The sequence below is a fragment of the Neofelis nebulosa genome, chromosome 12 (genome assembly GCF_028018385.1).
Source record: "Neofelis nebulosa isolate mNeoNeb1 chromosome 12, mNeoNeb1.pri, whole genome shotgun sequence".
Lineage (NCBI taxonomy): Eukaryota > Metazoa > Chordata > Mammalia > Carnivora > Felidae > Neofelis > Neofelis nebulosa.
The window spans coordinates 18,102,369-18,121,332 of NC_080793.1; the positions used below are offsets into that span (position 1 = coordinate 18,102,369).

The 18,964-nt window shown below is 42.0% G+C and overlaps 1 protein-coding gene across 4 annotated transcripts in view; it reads left to right on the forward strand.

The window, feature by feature from the left end:
- ASTN2 (astrotactin 2) overlaps window positions 1-18,964 on the forward strand; it is an 885,184-nt gene that overhangs the window by 372,634 nt on the left and 493,586 nt on the right. The gene's annotated exons all lie outside the window — the stretch shown is intronic.

Consider the following 18,964-nt stretch of genomic DNA (forward strand, 5'->3'; position numbering starts at 1 on the left):
AATTAAAAAAAAAATAATAAAAAAAAATAAAAATAAAAACAGATTTTATTAGAAAAAAACAAAAAATAAATTTTAGCGGGATCATTCTAGCTCTTCTATTGAGAATTTGCTGTTCAGTTTTCAGTTCAGCATCAGGTTTTAAAATAAAAATCAGGGGCGCCTGGGTAGCTCAGTCGGTTGGGCGTCCGACTTCAGCCAGGTCACGATCTCGCGGTCCGTGAGTTCGAGCCCCGCGTCAGGCTCTGGGCTGATGGCTCGGAGCCTGGAGCCTGTTTCCGATTCTGTGTCTCCCTCTCTCTCTGCCCTCCCCGTTCATGCTCTGTCTCAAAAATAAATAAATGTTGGGGCGCCTGGGTGGCGCAGTCGGTTAAGCGTCCGACTTCAGCCAGGTCACGATCTCGCGGTCCGTGAGTTCGAGCCCCGCGTCAGGCTCTGGGCTGATGGCTCGGAGCCTGGAGCCTGTTTCCGACTCTGTGTCTCCCTCTCTCTCTGCCCCTCCCCCGTTCATGCTCTGTCTCTCTCTGTCCCAAAAATAAAAAAAAATAAAAAATAAAAAACGTTGAGAATCTAAGTCAATATAATATTAGATGATTATAAAAATCTCAGTAAAGTCATCACGTGCCTCTGATGTGACAGCCAGTGTACTGAGTGTTTAACCTGCAATGGCCTATTTAATCATTACAGAAGTTACACATTGAATGAATATTTATTTCACGTGTCCCTATTGTCCTGGAGCAGTAGAGACGCTATCCTGAAAAAAGACATTATGAATGCCTCTGCCTTCATAATGCTTTCATTCTCAGCAAGAGACAGGCCCCAAAGAAAATTAGCAAAATCGCAAAATATGCTGTGGCAGGGAAATAAGTGAGGGCCGCTGTGAAAATAATTGAAATTGGGGCGCCTGGGTGGCACAGTCGGTTAAGCGTCGACTTCAGCCAGGTCACGGTCTTGTGGTCCGTGAGTTCGAGCCCCGCGTCAGGCTCTGGGCTGATGGCTCGGAGCCTGGAGCCTGTTTCAGATTCTGTGTCTCCCTCTCTCTCTGCCCCTCCCCCGTTCATGCTCTGTCTCTCTCTGTCCAAAAATAAATAAAAAACGTTGAAAAAAAATTTTTTTAAGAAAATAATTGAAATGGTGTAAAACAATTAAAACAAAGAGGAGCATTGGGATGTCAAGCTCAGATATAGTGGTCAGAGGAAGTGGCATTTCATTCGAGACAGGAAAGGTATGAGGGAGGGAAGCGTGTTCCAGGCAGAGCACATTCAAACCACTAGAGTAGTGGAAAATCTGGAAAGAGATCTGCACGGTTTCAGGGGGCCTGGGTGGGGTAGGGTTGCAGAGGAGAGCAGGAACCAGATCTTCTATGGATAGGCATTCTTGTTGCTTTTCCACTGGCAACAAGATGTTCAGCAAAGTAGGGCTCTGATGAGTGTTTTGTTCAGGGGCATTTGCTATGTGCCCCGACTTTGGGTGTTTAAATTCAGCGGGGCCACCCTCCTTCCAGCCAGTTCACACTCGCAGAAAGTTTCAGCTTCCCGTCACCGGTTACTTCTCTCCCTGACTTCTCATGCCCCACCTCTTTTATTGCCTTCAGCTCATTTCCTGTATCTTCGTGGTTCCTGACTTGGCTTTTGCTTCTTTCTGTCTGTCTGTCTCCGTGCTGCGCTGAAAAGCAGGGACAGATCCACGTCTCTCTTGGACTTACTTCTCTGCTCTGCCACCAGCACAGCCTCACTGCCCACTCGGACACCATCCATAATGGCACCCCAGAAACCAGCTCATTTAATCATCTTGGAACCCAGTCCCCAATTTCCAGCCAACACTTGTTAGCTCGTGGTTTGAGATCTGTAATTTGAAGGGGATTGGAATTTTACTAAGCAACCAGAGTTCTTGAAAATTTAAAAGGTGGATGGATTGGTAAAGAAGAATGTCAGGCAGCGGGTGACAATTACTCTTTAAAAGGAATCTGCCCCACCGCCCACTCATATTAGTCTGGTTTTCAAAATCAGTATCCTTGTCTGTTGCCATAGAAGATGCTACTTGGGGAATTTCAGGGCACTTTCCTGTAATGGAAATGAGAAAGTCAAAAAGGAACACACCAGCTAATAATATTCCTTTTTGCCCTGGGATACTGTTCATGATTATTTCTCAGAAGTGATCTTTAATTGTTTCATCTAAAGAGTATGCATCTTTTTTCCCTCTGACTATCTCTTCATAGAGGTTTGTGAATTGGATCCGACTATTAGTACCACTTACTAATTTCCTCTGAGTCTTGCTGGCTGGAGCACTGGGCTTGGAACAACTTTTAATTTTGTTTTTAATTAAATTTCAGTTGTTTCAAATCACTCACTTTTAATGCCATTTCTTTGCAGCCCTCAGAAGCACCAGGACCTGCGTGTTCTTGTTTATGCATACGCACAATTTGATATGTGTATATCCATGGCACGGCTAAAGACTGACTCCTGGCTGAGGTCCAGAGCAAGAGCAGGCAATTAAGAAAATAGAAATGAGTCACAGAATGAGCTTTTGTTTACACTGTTATATCCAGAGCTAATATGTTATTTAAGCAGGAGACTGGGTTATTGTGTTTGTTTTTGCCAAACTGTATTTGAACGAGGCTGCATTCTCTTGTATTTCACAATGGGATCATCAGATATATTTAGGTAGAAATAGTGTAAGAGTAGCTAACACTTATTAAGCATTTATTACATACCAGGTACTATTTTAAGTACTTTACGTGTATTACCTCACTTACATTAAAGCTGAGTAATTTGAAACAACAGAAATTTAATTTACATATATTACCTTCCACATTCCTATGAGATTATTATCCACCATTTTATAGCTGAGGAACCAAGGCCCATTTAACTGGACCAATTTGACTTGGTTAGTTGCCGGCAGGGCCACAGTGTGAATACTTGATCGCCTGGCTCCCTATGCCTGCCCTTAAACACTGTACCAGACACGCTGTCTGTAAAGAGACAGAAGGGCTGCATCATCTAAATGAACTTAACAACAAAAATGTAGAAAATTGTCTAGTCCTTTGCAAAAGTGAAATGATTTTAGTTTGATATTTGGTCTTTTTTTTTAATCTTTATTTTTGAGAGAGAGAGAGAGAGAGAGAGAGACTGAGTGTGACTGGGGGAGGGGCAGAGAGAGAGGGAGACACAGAATCCGAAGCAGGTTCCAGGCTCTGAGCTGTCAGCACAGAACCCGACGCGGGGCTCGAACTCATGAACTGTGAGATCATGACCTGAGCTGAAGTCGGATGCCCAACTGACTCTGCCACCCAGGCACCCCTTTACATTTGTTCTTTTATGTGGCCTCTGCTAATGCCCATTCCTGAGGTGTAAACTGTGAAGCTGCACTGTGGGGTCTGATTTGGATTCACCAAATCATGGTTTGGGTATTTTACTGTGCTCTTTCAGATATTTAGCATTCCAGAAAGGACAATTAAGTTTGAGAGGGAACCACATAAACACGTGCCCGGTGTCCCACGAATCCCCGGGTTTAGCTAGCCTCGTTTGCTAATGTGAGTTCAGACTGAAATGGAACCTAACCGATTTTCTATCTCAGAAACTTCACATGTCTTATTTTCTTTGCAAGGAACATTATTTCACTGATATCACCACCCTCCCTCTTCCACCCCAAAACACACACACACACACACACACACACACACACACACACACATACACACACACATTTAGGTACTCACAGCAGCCTGTTTCTTTTAAAAAAATTTTTTTTAACGTTTATTTATTTTTGAGACAGAGAGAGCATGAACAGGGGAGAGGCAGAGAGAGAGGGAGACACAGAATCTGAAACAGGCTCCAGGCTCTGAGCTGTCAGCCCAGAGCCCGACGCGGGGCTCGAACTCACGGGCCGCGAGATCATGACCTGAGCCGAAGTCGGCCGCTTAACCGACTGAGCCACCCAGGCGCCCCCAGCCTGTTTCTTAATCCACGGCTCTTCTTTTTATTTGTAGTCATGTAAGTGTTGGTGCATTTACCTGTTCAATGCTCCTCTACTCAACGTTGAGTGCACTCTCTACAGCCAAGTGCTATCTTTTTTTCTCCCTGCTAAATGTCCAGTTCTTACAACCAGGGCCGAGGTATGTATGGCACTTAATAAACATTTGTTGAATGTATGGATAAATACATTCAGACTTCAGTACAATAACCAGCCTGCTGAGAAGCAAAGTGACAGTAAATGAAGCCCAACACCCAGAGTCTGGACATCTGGACTCAGTCCCGGGTTGGTCATTAAATAGTTGTATGTAACTCAGGCAAGAAATGCCCTTACTGCTTTCAGCGTCTTCATTTGTGCCATGGGAATGATGAGAATTCCATAAAACATATGTGCCTATACAGTAGTACAATTGAATGCCAACCACTCTAAAAAAATATTTGATATCCATTACCTTACTTATTCCTGACAATAATCCTAGAGGCAGTAACTATTATTTTCCTCTTTTTTTTTTCTAATAAGGAAACTGAGTCCCAACAAGGGTAATAATAAATTTGCCCATACTCACACAGCTGCTGAAGAAGATCTGTCTGACTCCAAAATCTCCCAATATTTCTTGCTTGAGGATCAAGTGAGATATTGGTTGTAAAGGTGTCGCACAGCACCTTACATGCTAAACAAAAATTGCCTGCCGCTAAAGCTCATTAGTGAGTCTCGAGTGAAATTTGAAGTACCATTGGAGAGTGGGTTTGTAGAACTGTATGGTTTCTTTCTTTTCTTTCCATTTGATAACATGTAGGGTAATGTTCTTCAAATAGAAAGCACCATTTCTCACTTCATCCGTCCATCCACTCAGAATGTTTTCTGATCACCCACTAAGTGCCCAACACTGGACTGAGAAACAGTAATCTGAAAATATGTTAGACATGGGTAGTCTCTCAGAAAGCGTACTCTGTCCTGCAGTGGATAAAATATCACCATGCTCCAACCCTGGTCACATGGATGGGGAGGTACTCAGTAAGTGCGTGCCGAACTCACGTGGCATTAGCGGCGACACTGATGTAAGGTGATGTAAGGAGAGAGGTACAGAGGCCAGGGCATTCGGGGCAGAAGAAGGACATGTCACTTGCACGTGAGAGGACAAGGGAAAGAAGGGCGTGCCTTTGGCTGGACCTAGGAGGATAGGTATGGTGAGGAGGGTGTCCGGGATATGGGAACAACTTCTGCGAAGTCAAGGGGAGTGGGCTAGGAAGGGAGGGAAGAATGGCTCCATCCAGTCAACTGCTGCCGGCCCGTCATCCAGTGGCTCTTTCTGTTCCAAGGCAGGGAAAGCATAGTCCTTTGTTGCCACGGACAAAGAAAGAATGCGCACATTTTGGTTACCTACTATGTGTTGGACTCAATATTACGACTTTATATATATATTCTATCCTTTATTCCTCCCAAACCTTCTGAAGTAGCTGGTATTAATACTGGTGGTAGTGGTAATAATATCAGTAGTAATAATAGTAGCAGCAGCAACAGGATTGGATGAAGAAAGTACTAAAGATACTCCTAGTTCTGGTCTGTTGGGTGATGACTTTTTTTGTGTATATCCTTCCAGAAATTTTACCACACACACACACACACACACACCCTGAGTTGCTGTTTGTTTGTTTGATACCTGAGATAAGGTCCTACATATTCTTGCCCCCCTTGCTTTCCTCATCAACCATGGATATCTCAATGTGCCTTTATACACAGGAGTTATGTGGCAGGTACTGTCATCCCCATTTGATGGAATAGGAACCCGTAGGCTCACAAGGTCAGGTAATGGGAAGAAGCTGGCTAATAAATGGCAGGATTGGGCTCCCACCCATCCTATCTGGCTCCGGAGCCTGGCTCCGTCAAGCCCCACATCTCCCTCTGGGAACAGATTGAAATAACTCATCCTTCACATGTCATATACCAGAAATGTGGGTCTCCGCCATCCTGTGGCCTGTTGAAGCCTCAAGACCTTCCTTCAGCCCTCAAAATCTTATCCTTTCTCTCTTTATCTTTCCCATAATTCATAGCAGGGTTTGGCTGGCGGAGGGCTCATGGCAGTGAACATTACGGTGTGGCTAAGCCGCACATTTCCTTTGTTATCGTGCTCCAGGTACCAATATTATATATCTAGGCAGCTGTTCTCATCTGCGCCAGACAGTGAAATCTGTTCCATCAACATGACTGTTAAAGCCTCAACATTTTTGGAAGCTTCATCCTATGTAGTCCTTTGTAGCCTCATAAAACAATTAGATTTAGGCTTCGCATTAATGTGAATTATTGTCCAGTTTCCAGAAAATATCTTCTGGAAATGCCATGAGGATGTATTACATGTCTTCGGAGATATTAAGTATTGAATTACTATATTATGTCACCTTCTCCTGCCATTTCTTTCTCACACACTCTCAACATGGTCTGATTTATGTTTCAGCCACCCCCCTGGGAAGCTGAGTACTTAGAGAAATAACCAGAGATGAATATTGACAGAAGCCAAATACATACACACACATTCACACACATGCATGTATGCACACATGCATGTATATGTGTGTGTGTGCGCACACACACTTATAACAGGGAGAGGAATGGGAAGGAGGCAGCCTGGTATCAGAGACAGAGCTCTGTAATGAGTTCTAGTTTGGAATTATCAACTTTCTTGCTGTGTAACTGAGGACATATACCTTTAACCTCCTTCGGCTGGAGTCTTCTTGTCTGTGAAATGGGGCTAAGAGTAACACCTGCTCTCCAGAATTATTTCTGGGATCAATTAGGTTAACAACAGCCGCAGCAGCAAAATCTCCCATTTGGTAAGCACATCCAAGAAGCCAGGTATACACGCGGTCGCATTTAATATTCCTGTGAATGCTGCCGGGTAAGTGGTATGCATTCCCTTTTTGATGAGGAAGCCGAGAAAAAAAATATAAAGCATTTCCTGAGGTCATTCAAATAATACGTGGTGAGGGCACTTGTTGAATCCAGGTTTGCCAGTTCTGAGGTCTGAGACCTTGTGCTTTTCCCACTGAATTTATTTCTAGACAAAAGTGAAGAGAATAGAAGGCCAGAGACCTAGCGAGGGGGGGACACATGCACACACACTGACAGTGAGAGACACGAAAGCAGGCAGGTGCTTGGGCCTAATTTGGTCGGTTGGCATCGAACCCGCAGTGTAGTAATGAAACAGATCCGGGAGGAATTGCTAATATGGTTATTCTTAGTGCTCGCAGTTGTGAGCCATCTTTGCCAAACAGCCCCTGACGTTTGTGCAGGCTCTTTGGGAGAGGCTGAAAGAAGAGTGTGCCATAGAAAGGGGTACATCACTGAAGAAGGGGGAGCAGGGCAGGTAAGCCACAAAGTTAGGCTGGTGAATCTGGAAAGCCACATGGTCTGTTCATTCATTTGTTCATTCCATCAGCCACTCCTGTCTCAACCACACATAGTATTTTCATGATGGTTTTATTGAAACTAATATGTTCAGGGCATTCTTCTCAGCCTTCTACACTTCACTCCTGCCACACATCTTAAAGTTGTAACCCTCATTTCCTGTCTTACCCAGTTCACCCTGGGATATTGTGAAAATTGGAGGTGCTACTGGGACAAGCCATGGCTCAGCACAGGGAAATGGGCTCCTTGGTTGGGCAGGCAGGAAAAAGGTGCACATTGGTTTTAAAAATGAAACTATTGGGGTGCCTGGGTGACTCAGTCGGTTAAGCATCAGATTTCAGCTCAGGTCATAGTCTCGTGGCTTGTGGGTTCGAGCCCCACATCGGAATCTGTGCTGACAGCTCAGAGCCTGGAGCCTGCTTCAAATTCTGTCTCTCTTCTGCCCCTTCCCTGCTTATGTGCTCTCTCTCTCTCTCTCTCTCCCTCTCTCCATCAAAAATAAACATTAAAAAATAACTAAATAAAATAAAAATGAAACTATTGTCTATGTCCTGGGCATAACCACCATGGAGCACAGCTCCAGAGGGTACCATCTACATAGGGTCCAATTATTCATAGAATTATCATTTTATTTAATGGTCATAGAATCTCTATGAAGTAAGCATTTCCATTGTACAGATAAGGAAACAGAGAAGACTTAACCAAGATCGAATGATCTGTTCCGGGGCCACCCAGCAGGTCAGTAGCTGGACTAGGATTTAAACCATACCTGTTTCACCCTGTAGTCTAGCCCTTGCCTTCCATCTGAACTCCTGTCTTACTTGAGCAGCTGATAAAGAAGGAAATTTTTGAACACAGTGGGCCCCCTTTTCTGTACTTTCACTTTCCGAGGTTGAAGTTACGTGCAGTCAATCACAGTCCAAAAGCAGATGATACATCAGAAGGTCAGTAGTAGCCTAATGCCATGTCACGTGTCTGTGTTTATTTACCTTACACCATCTCATCACGTGAGCATTTTATCCACTCACATCATCACAAGAAGAGTGAGTACAGTAAGGTGAGATATTTAGAGAGGGATAAATTTTATTACAGTACATTATTACTGTTCTATTTTATTATTAGTTATTGTTAATCTCTTACTCTGCCTAGTGTATAAATTAAATTTTATCTTAAATATGTATGTATAGGAAAAAACGTAGTATATGCAGAGTTTGGTATCATCTGTGGTATCAGGCATCCACAGGGGGCCTTGGAATGTATCCCTTATGCACAATAGGGTGCTACTGTGTTAGCAAATCAGAGCCAGAGGACCCTTGAGTTTTGAGAGCAACTGTCCACCATGTTCATTCAAGAAGCACTGGTCTTAGATAAAAAAGAACCCCAACATTGAGATTGGGCTTGATGCATATATCCCCAGTGAAGTCATCAAGAAAGTTTAAAAAAAAAAAAGGAAGGAAAAAAAATAAATTCTTAAATTAAAAGCAAACGGTTGCCTTCAATCAAATGGTTGTCTTCAATCTTTAATCACAGTTCTTTAAAAAAATAAATAACCTAAAGGAAAACAGGAAGCATTTTTCACGACTTTGTTCTTTTCAAACCTTGCTGCCTAGCTTGGTACCAAATTGTTATATCATGGAGAGAAAAATAATTTTTTTTTGAAATTTCAACTCTTCAAACCTCTTTTGTCCAGACTCAGACACCCCTAACTCAACTTTGAAGCAAGGCCAGTGGTACATAAAGGCATGTGGAATTTGGTGGCAATCTCTTTTAGGCAGACTTTGATGACAATTTGAAGTGAGAAAGACCAAAAACAGAAACACAATTGCCTGGAGACAATCAAGCAAAACTCCATTTGGGGAAAGAAAACCAGGCTTTCATGCAGCTTTGTTTGGAAATAACTCTTTTTCGAACATAGAACACTCAAAATACCAGTAGCCTGTCCATCTCCATGGTTCCTTTAAAGGGATGTTTGGTGATGAGTTCTTTGATGTTCTTCCATGAATGGACCTCTCAAAGTTATTACCATTTCACACTCCCAGCGAGGGAGCTTTAGCCTTGAGACAGCTCACCATCATGGGATCCATTCTTGGTTGTCAGTGTGGAATACTGGAACAAACTCTGAGTACTTGGGTCACCGCACTTGGGCTCTGGCCCATTCCCAACGCTTTCCAGCTCTGTGCCCCTGGGAAAATCTGTTCCTTTCTCTGATCCTCACCTCCCTTGTGCTAGTTGTAGACATTTCACTAATCCCAGTGATATCTTGGGCACATCCCTTTCCTTTCTTTTTTTTTTTTTTATTTAATTTTTTTTTTTTACATTTTACTTATTTTTGAAAGACAGAGACAGAGAGTGAGTGGGGAAGGAGCAGAGAGAGAAGGAGACACAGAATCCAAAGCAAGCTCCAGGACAGAGCCTGTCAGCACAGAGCCTGATGCAGGGGCTTGAACCCACAAACCATGAGATCATGACTTGAGCCAAAGTTGGACACTCAACCAACTGAGCCACCCAGGTGCCCCTATCCCTTGCTTTTCTTAACCCTAAGTTTATCTGTAACTGTAGCAGCCATTCTCAGTGAGGATAATAATACCTCCAAAGACATTAAAATTGATTCTGGGGGCAGGAGGACCTCCTTTTACTCTTTTTTATGTACATCGAAAGCATAGTACATATTCATATATACAGAGTATATCTGTGGTATTAAAACTTCATGAGTTGGGAGTGGTTGAGGAAAAGTGTGTTGAAAAAGGTTCCTTAGCAGGTGATAATGAAAAAAGGAACTCAAAATTTTCTAACCCTCTTTAAAATTAAATATGTAACTTAGCTTCATAAAATTATGCTCTATTGTGTGGTTGTTCTAAGACAATTCTAATTTTACCAAGTTTCTATCTTCTTCAGAGATTTTTAAAAAATTAGTATTTGAACAAAAAGAAAGAGGCCAGCCCTTTTTAAAATAGCCAGTGGAACTTCTTCTCCATGTTTTCTTAGTTTTCTTCTCTGTCATTTGCATCTCATTCACATACTTCAGCGGGATTGAATATTCATTATAGTCTGGCTGCCACTCCTTGTCCATCCAATGATGTTCAAGTGTTTGGAAGCAGGTCAGGTAGCAGACTGGGCATCTGTGGAATGGATGGAAATAGCTTAATGTAGCTCAGACTAGGGTGTTTCCACTATTGGTTTCCTTTGTAATGCTATGCATTGTATTTTATGCATTTGAGAACTTTATTCTGGAAAGTGATACATAGGAATCTGTGACAAAAATAAAGGTTAATAAATGGGGCAAATGCAAGTGTCAAGAGGCAATTGTTGTGAGGGGCGTCTGGGTGGCTCAGTCGGTTGAGTGTCTGACTTCCGCTTGGGTCATAATCTTGCGGTCCGTGAGTTTGAGCCCCGTGTCAGGCTCTGTCCTGACAGCTCAGAGCCTGGAGCCTGCCTCCAATTCTGTGTCTCCCTCTCTCTCTGCCCCTTCCCCCTTCCCTCCCTACTCCCCCCTCTCAAAACTAAATAAACATCGAAAAAAACTTTTTAAAGAGGTAGTTGTTGTCATATAAGACAGAGATAGTACAATAGTTGCCAGGACTGCTATAACAAAATACCACAGACTGTGTGGCTTAAACAACAGAAATTTATTTCCCCATAGTTCTCGAGGCCAGAAGTTGATATCAAGTTGTTGGCCAAAAGGTCCTCTTCTGAGGATGTCTCTCCTTGGCCTGTAGATGGCCAGCTTTTCCCTGCGTCTTCACATGGTCGTCCTTCTGTGTTTGTGGCCTCGTCTCCTCTTCTTATAAAGACATCAGTCCTACTGGATTAGGGCCCCAACCTAATGACCTCATTTAACCTTAATTGCCTCTTTAAAAGACCCCAGCCCCCAATACAAGGATACTCAGAGGTATGGGGCGTTAGGACTTTCAACATGTGAAATTTGGGGACGCCATAGATCAGCCCATGACACATAGAACTTACAGAGGAATAGGTTGACATTGATGCCAGGCGAGGGGGAAGAATGCAACAGAAGGGAAGAGAGCTGGAAGAAGACCAGGGGGCAACAGCACAGAGAAACATGGCTGATGCATCTAACCCCCCATTTGCAGAGTTTGGTCACTCACTCCTGAAATGGCTTTCAGTCAATGGCAAGTGGTGGAATGTATTCAAGCCTAACGTGGGGCTCTCTGGACAGGGAAGAGAGGTGGGTGTGGGTGCACTCTTCATGGGTCTGTTGAGCTGAAGGTGGGTGGCTCACTTCTTGTTTTTCATTTTTGTTTTTGTTTTCTCATCCTATGCTCCCCAAAGACGTTTTCTCCCAGGTCTGAGACCCTGACAGATGAGATCATCATGGGAATGAATACATGCTGTAACATTAGGAAAGAAACCTTTAATTATTTTGTACCCAAAGAATGAGAAGGGGGAAAAAAAAGAGCCATGTACTTTTGGCCAGAAAATTCCCTGAGCTTCATTTGTGAAGACCACCTTTCCACCATACAACCTTTCCTTTCCCTGCTTCTCATTCACCACTGTGACCAGAGCCTTCTTTTGAAATTTTCTATCCATGGTTCTCAGAGGTCTGTCTCATGATTCGAGGTATAATGAAAGGGATTTGCAGCTGCTGTCCGGCTCGCCAGGCAATTTTGTCTGGTGATACCTCCTTCCGTGGTATTTTTAGTTCTCATCTGTAGCTTTCTGTTTCTTTAGGGGCCGATATGCCTCTGGCTTTTCATAGAACACTACCGAGTGGCCTGAGCTCCCCAGCTCACCTCTGATCTATGCTGCACAATTACAGAAGCAGGCTTATAATCAATGTAATTGAAGATCAGAGTTAATGAGGACCTCCGTGCCCGTTCAGTCCCCTGAGCAACGCTGAGCTTCAGATGCTAGATAAGGAAACGATTGGGCTGAACTGAAAATCCATTTGGCTAATTAGATGATGTATATTCCCACAAGCCAGTGGGAGAAAAAAAAAAAATATATATATATATATATATATATTTAAAAATAAGGAAACATGACATTTTGAAGATGAGATTTTGGCAAAGATTCATTCCAGAGTCACTGCTCTGGGGAGATTGATTTGAGCACAAAGAGGATTCTCAGAGCGCCCAGAAAAATGGGGGTACTTTTGGTCCAAAGCCAAGAAAATAAAACAGCGTCCATTGGAAAACTAGAGATGTGTGAGACACACAGAAAAATGCATTTCTATTCCTTTTCTATATATCTATTCTCAAAGTAATGCTAGAACTTACCCAGAGAGAGCTGCTTGCCACTCTTTGGCCTCACTGTGCATGTTTGCGTGCATTCTCTCTCTCTCTCTCTCTCTCTCTCTCTCTCTCTCTCTCTCTTCTCTTAGTCTCTCTCACACACACTCCCCAAAATCTTCTGAACCTCCACTATACCCTAAGCACTGTGGTGATTGCAGAGTTAGATAAGGCATAGTCTCTACTTTCAAGAAGTGTACAATCTAGATGGGAGAATAAGGAAGAGGAAATTTTTTTAAAAAAATCCTGCTTTGCCTTAGATTTGCTATTTCTGAACTCCCTTCCTGGACTATAAGCTCTCTGTAGACAGATGCCATATTTTACTCACCCAGAGGATGAGACAGGGCCCAGCACATGGTAGGTGATTTATTTGTTAAATGAATAAATATATGGATGAATTAGTAAACCTATAATATGGCATATATAGCTTCCAGTTGAGTAGAATGCCTTGTATGTATGAGAGAGATCTTAATCTCCTCCTAAGGAGCATAAGGCAGATCTGAAGGTGAGCCTTGAGGGGCAGATGCCACCTCAACTTTTGCCAAGTTTGTTCTCCTTGGTATCCTTCGAAATCTAGCTTAAAGGCCAGCTCTTCAATGATTCCTCTACAACACCCTTTTTTCCTTCCACTTATCCTCAAAGATGCCCATCCTTGTCATGCAGTTCTCCCAACACTCTAGGAGGTATTATATCCATCTGTGCACACATTTGATCTCCCTTGCTAATCTGTAATTTTCTTGACAGATTCCCTCCATTTATCTTTCTTGGTATCCATTTCTTATGCAAGGAGGGGCTTAATAAATGTTGGTTAAATGAACACATGGATTAAGTCTTGAAATTACATTTTGTGCAGTTACTTCCTTTCACTATCTGATGTGACATCTCCCTGCCACATGTCCTTCCTCCTTCACACTGAACCCCTCCAGCATCTCTATTTTAATCATCTATATCACAAGTCCATGGGGCAAATGAGAACTCAAGAACCTTGATTGATTTGGGGCGAGGGAGAACCTGAAGGGCTCATCTTGTATTCTGGCTCTCACAGGATAAAAACAAAAAACAAACAAAAACCCTTTGGGATCCATGTGGAGGCATTCCTGCTTCACAATCCCATGCTGAAGTTAGTTGAAATTCCTTCCAGTCAAGCATGGGACTGTGATTTCATTAATTCATTCAACAGACATTCTCCAAACTCCTAATATATGCCAGGCATTCTGCTGAGGGCTGCATTGATAAGGACTAATGAGTCATGACCTCTTCCCTGTACGAAATCGCTGTCAATCAGAAAAGGCAAAAGACTTCCAGCACTCTAGGATACACTCTACAGAGGGATGCATAGACTATCAGAGGAGAAATGAAATCATGGAAGAGGGAAACTCTGCCTAATACTGAATCAAAGCCCCGGCTCTCATGCCAGCCTGGAATAATGGGTATGTCCCAGCTTTGGATGCTGAAATACCTAGAGTCACTTTCTACTTGGGCCACTTATTACTTATAAATTCAGGTAACTTAGTTTCTCTCTCAACTTGTGCTGTCCTGTCAAATGGGGGGAATACATACCCCCATAGGTCTGTTGTAAGAATTAAGTGAACAGGATGTGTAACACACTCATTCAAAGGATAGTAACTTCCTTCTGCCATTAAACCAACAGTATAGGGGCATCTGGGTGGCTCAGTAGGTTAAGTGTCGACTTCAGCCCAGGTCATGATCTCACCGTTCGTGGGTTCGAGCCCCACATCGGGCTCTGTGCTGACAGCTCGGAGCCTGGAGCCTGCTTCAGATTCTGTGTCTCCCTCTCTCTCTGCCCCCCGCCCCCCACTCATGCTCTCTCTCTGTCTCTTAAAAATAAATAAACATTAAAACAACAACAACAACAACAACAACAGTATGCTTTGGTAGAGTACCTTTTTAAAGAAGTTGAATATAACCTGCTTTTGAGTCATTGTCTTTCAAAGAGACTCTTATTTCCCCATATTTAAGAGAGTTCTGATAAACCAGTATTGGATTTGGAGCGTCCAGGTTTATAAGAAATTCAAATAAAAACTAACATCACTCTTGTTAGTTGAGATTTCACAATGTGCTAGGGACATCACATATTGTAGTGGATGTACTAATGCCATGACCAAATCTGTCGTTAGAACATAGGCACTATTCCCCCGGCTTCCAGGAATGTTGGTGGCTGACCACTTGGCTCTGAGCCTTTCTTGGAGAAATGTCCTTCATGGAAAAGGACCACTTCATCCAAGTCCATGCCCCTCCCCCAAAGATAGCCCGCAGCCTATGACTGGTTAAAGTGAGGGTACAAAGGCCTGATACATTGTCTTGATTCGGGACAACTGTGAAGGACCATCCCAGCCCCAGAATGTCCTGCTGGGATCAGCCCTGGCGTCTTTGCTGCAACAGCATCACTATTTGACTTCTCCCTCTGCTCACTCTCAATGCCATTTGGTCATTTCCTTACAAGCAGCACCCAGTAAACCTCCTGCATGTCAGTCTTTGCCTTTGAGCCTCATTTCTGGTAAACCTGACCTAAGATACATGCATTGTCTCATTTAGTCTTTATATCAACCCTATGAAGGAGAAATTAGGAACCACATTTTTCATGTGAGGTGATGGAGGATTTGCCCAGGTTTACAGTTTGTAAGTAGCAGAGTGAAGATCTGAATCCATGGATTGCTGACTCTATTCTCTGTATGGCTGCACCGTGTAGTTTCCCTGAAGTAGTGGGATTAGCCAAACTCAGCCCTGGGACACAATTCAATATCCATCCCTCAGTCTTTAGTGAGAATAAATACAAGAATTACCCATTTAAACAGCATGACTGTGCTTTTTAAAAGAAAAATCTGTGGTTGATACTGATGTTCGGTGCCTTGCACAGGGACCCATGCGACATGTTTCTGCTCGGGCTTAGTTCCAGAGGGGAAAATATGGCTTTGCAGATAGATTTGCATATCTTTCCTTGCCAGAAATTTGAAATATGGAATCCAGCAGACTTTTTTCTTTCTTTTCCTTTTTTTTTTTTTTTCCTTTCGCTGCCAAGGATTCTAAGGCTGACTTCAAATGTGGTCATTTCCTTATCTCTGAGCCTGATGCTATCTATCCCTTATGTGTTTCTCATAGAATCCCTCTTTCATCATCACCCCAAATCACATTGTCCACTGTACTCCTACTGAAGAACTCATTCTATAAGATGATAGAAATCATATCCTCTATGTGAGTTAGAGAGGATAATGTTGCCTGCCATGCCCTCAGGGAATCTTAGATCCTCGAGGCATTCAGGTATGGTCTGATGTGATCCTGTGTCCCTGGCCATTGCCCATTGGACCACAGCTGGACACCAGGGCCGAGAGGAGCACAATCATTGCAGTCAGCCAGCAAGGTCTTTTGTGACCTGGCAGACAGGTTCTCGTTAAACCCAAATGATGCCCAGTAACCGGGTCCCTCTTTGGAAAATTTAAATTGCATACATGGAAAGCTTTTGTTGGTTGATCGTGAGGTACAGGGAAGCAAATGCATGGAAAGAAGCTGAGTCATGTTAATTGTGAAACAATTTAAGATCTCCTGCTGCTGAGGTCTGTAGATCTGTTATAAATCTAGAACTGCTCTCCAAGTCCAGCGTGGTGGAGCTTGGTCCTACTTGAACTTTTTGGTTTTTCTTTCCTCCTATGAAATTTGACCTGTGCTGTATTTTTTTTTAATGGAGATTTTATCTGTGTTTTCTTTTTTTCATTTATTAAGTTTCTTTTTAATTTTAATTTCAATATAGTTAACATACACTGTTCTGTTAATTTTAGTTGTACAATATAGTGAGTGATTCAGCACTTCCATGCATGACTAAGTGCTCATCATGATAAGGGTACTCTTAATCTCCATCACTTATGTCACCCACCATTTCCCTTCTGATTACCATCAGTTTGTTCTCGATAGGTGAGAGTTTCTTGTTTTTCTCTCTCTCTTTTTCTTTGTTGGTTTGTTTTGTTTCTTAAATTCCACATATGAGTGAAGTCATATGGTATTTGTCTCTCTCTGACTTATTTCACTTAGCGTTATATTCTCCTCCTCCATCCATGTCATTGCAAATGGCAAGATATCATTCTTTTTTATGTCTGAGTAATATTCCATCGTATATTATATACCACATTTTTTAAAGTTTATTCTTATTTATTTTGAGAGAGAGAGAGAGAGCACATGGCAGGGCAGAGAGAGAGAGAGAGAGAGAGAGAGAGAGAGAGAGAGAGAGAGAGAATCTCAAGCAGGCTCCACACTGTCAGCATGGAACCTGATGCGGGGCTCAAACTCATGGGGCATGAGATCATGACTTGAGCTGAAATCAAGAGTCAGATCCTTAACTGACTGAGCCACCCTTGTCACCCTACCACCACATCTTAGTTATCCATTCATCTATGGATGGACACTTGGGCCGCTTCCATAGTTAGGCTCTTGCAAATAATGTTGCAATAAATATCAGGGTGAACGTATCCCTTTGAATTAGTGTTTTTTGTATTCTTTGGATAAATACACAGTAGTGTGATTGCTGAATCATAAGGTAATTTTATTTTTAACTGTTTGAGGACACTCCATACTGCTCCATACTGTTTTCCAGAGTGGCTGCACCAGTTTGCATTCCAACAGTATAAGAGGGTTCCCGTATCTCCATATCCTTTCCAACACTTGTTGTTTCTTGTGTTGATTTTAGCCATTCTGACTGGTGTAAGGTGAAAACTCACCATAGTTTTGATTTGCATTTTCCTGATGATGAGAGATATTGAGCATCTTTTCATGTGTCTGTTGCCTATTTGTCTTCTTTGGAAAAATGTCTGTTCATGTCTTCTGCCCATTTTTAAATTAGATTATTCATTTTTTGGTGTTGAGTTATATAAGTTCTTCATATATTTTGGATACTGGACCCTTTATTGGATATGTCATTTGCCAATATGTTTTCCCATTCAGTAGGTTGCCTTTTAGTTTCGTTGATTTTTTCCTTTGTTGTGCAGAAGCTGTTTATTTTGATGTAGTCCCGATAGTTTATTTTTGCTTTTATTTCTTTTGCCTCAGGAGACATATCTAGAAAAACATTGCTACAGCTGATGCCAGAGAAATTACTATCTGTGCTCTCTTCTAAGATTTTTATGGTTTCAGGTCTCATATTTTGGTCTTCAATCCATTTTTAGTTTATTTTTGTGTATCGTGTAAAAAAGTGGGCCAGTTTCCTGCTTCTGCATGTAGCTGTCCAGTTTTTCCAATATCATTTGTTGAAGAAGCTGCCTTTTTCCCATTGTATATTCTTTCCTCCTTTGTCAAAGATTAATTGACCGTATAATTGCGGGTTTATATCTGGGTTTTCAGTTCTGTGCTGTTGGTCCATATGTCTGTTTTCATGCCGGTACCATATGGTTTTGATTACTAAAGCTTTGTAATATAAGTTGAAGTCTGGCATTGTGATGACTTCAGTTTTGTTTGTCTTTTTCACCATTGCTTTGGCATGGGTCTTTTGTGCTTCCATACAGATTTTAGGGTTATTCTTCCAGTTCTGCGAAAAATGCTGTTGGCATTTTGATTGGGATTACATTAAATCTGTAGAATAATAGACACTTTAACAATATTTGTTCTTACAACACATGAACATGGACTGTCTTTCCATTTCTTTGTATCATCTTGAATTTCTTTCATTAATGTTTTAGAGTTTTCAGGATATGGGTCTTTCTCCTCTTTGATTAAGTTTATTTGCAGATCTTTTATTGGTTGGGGTGCAATTATAAATGGGATTGTTTTCTTAATTTCACTTTCTGCTGCTTCATTATCAGTGTATAGGAATGGAACAGATTTCAGTATATTGATTTTGTATCCTGTGACTTCACTGAATTCATTTATGAGTTCCCGTAGTTTTTTGGTGGAATATTTTTAGGATTTTCTGTATATAGTATCATGTCATCTGTAAATAGTAAAACTCTTACTTCCTCCTTGCCAATTCGAATGCCTTTTATTCCTTCTTGTTGTCTAATGATGTGAGACACCTTTGCTCTATTTTTATATGTATACACTCACCACATATACCCAATATGCAGCCACCCTGAACAGGCTTCTGTTCCCTGCTCCCAAGGAATATGTGTGTGTGTGTGTGTGTGTTTATTTATGTATATGTGTGTATGTGTATGTATGCATTCAGGTATGTATGTATGCCTGTGTAGAGGTATACATATTTGTGTGCACCTATATACGTTAAAAGGAATATTTTAGAGCATAGATTGCAAAGCTAGAGTCTTTTGTCGGACCTACACAAGTTTTTTAAGAACAAATTTAAGTCATTATTGCCAGATTGCTTGATTACAATTAAAATCTGAATT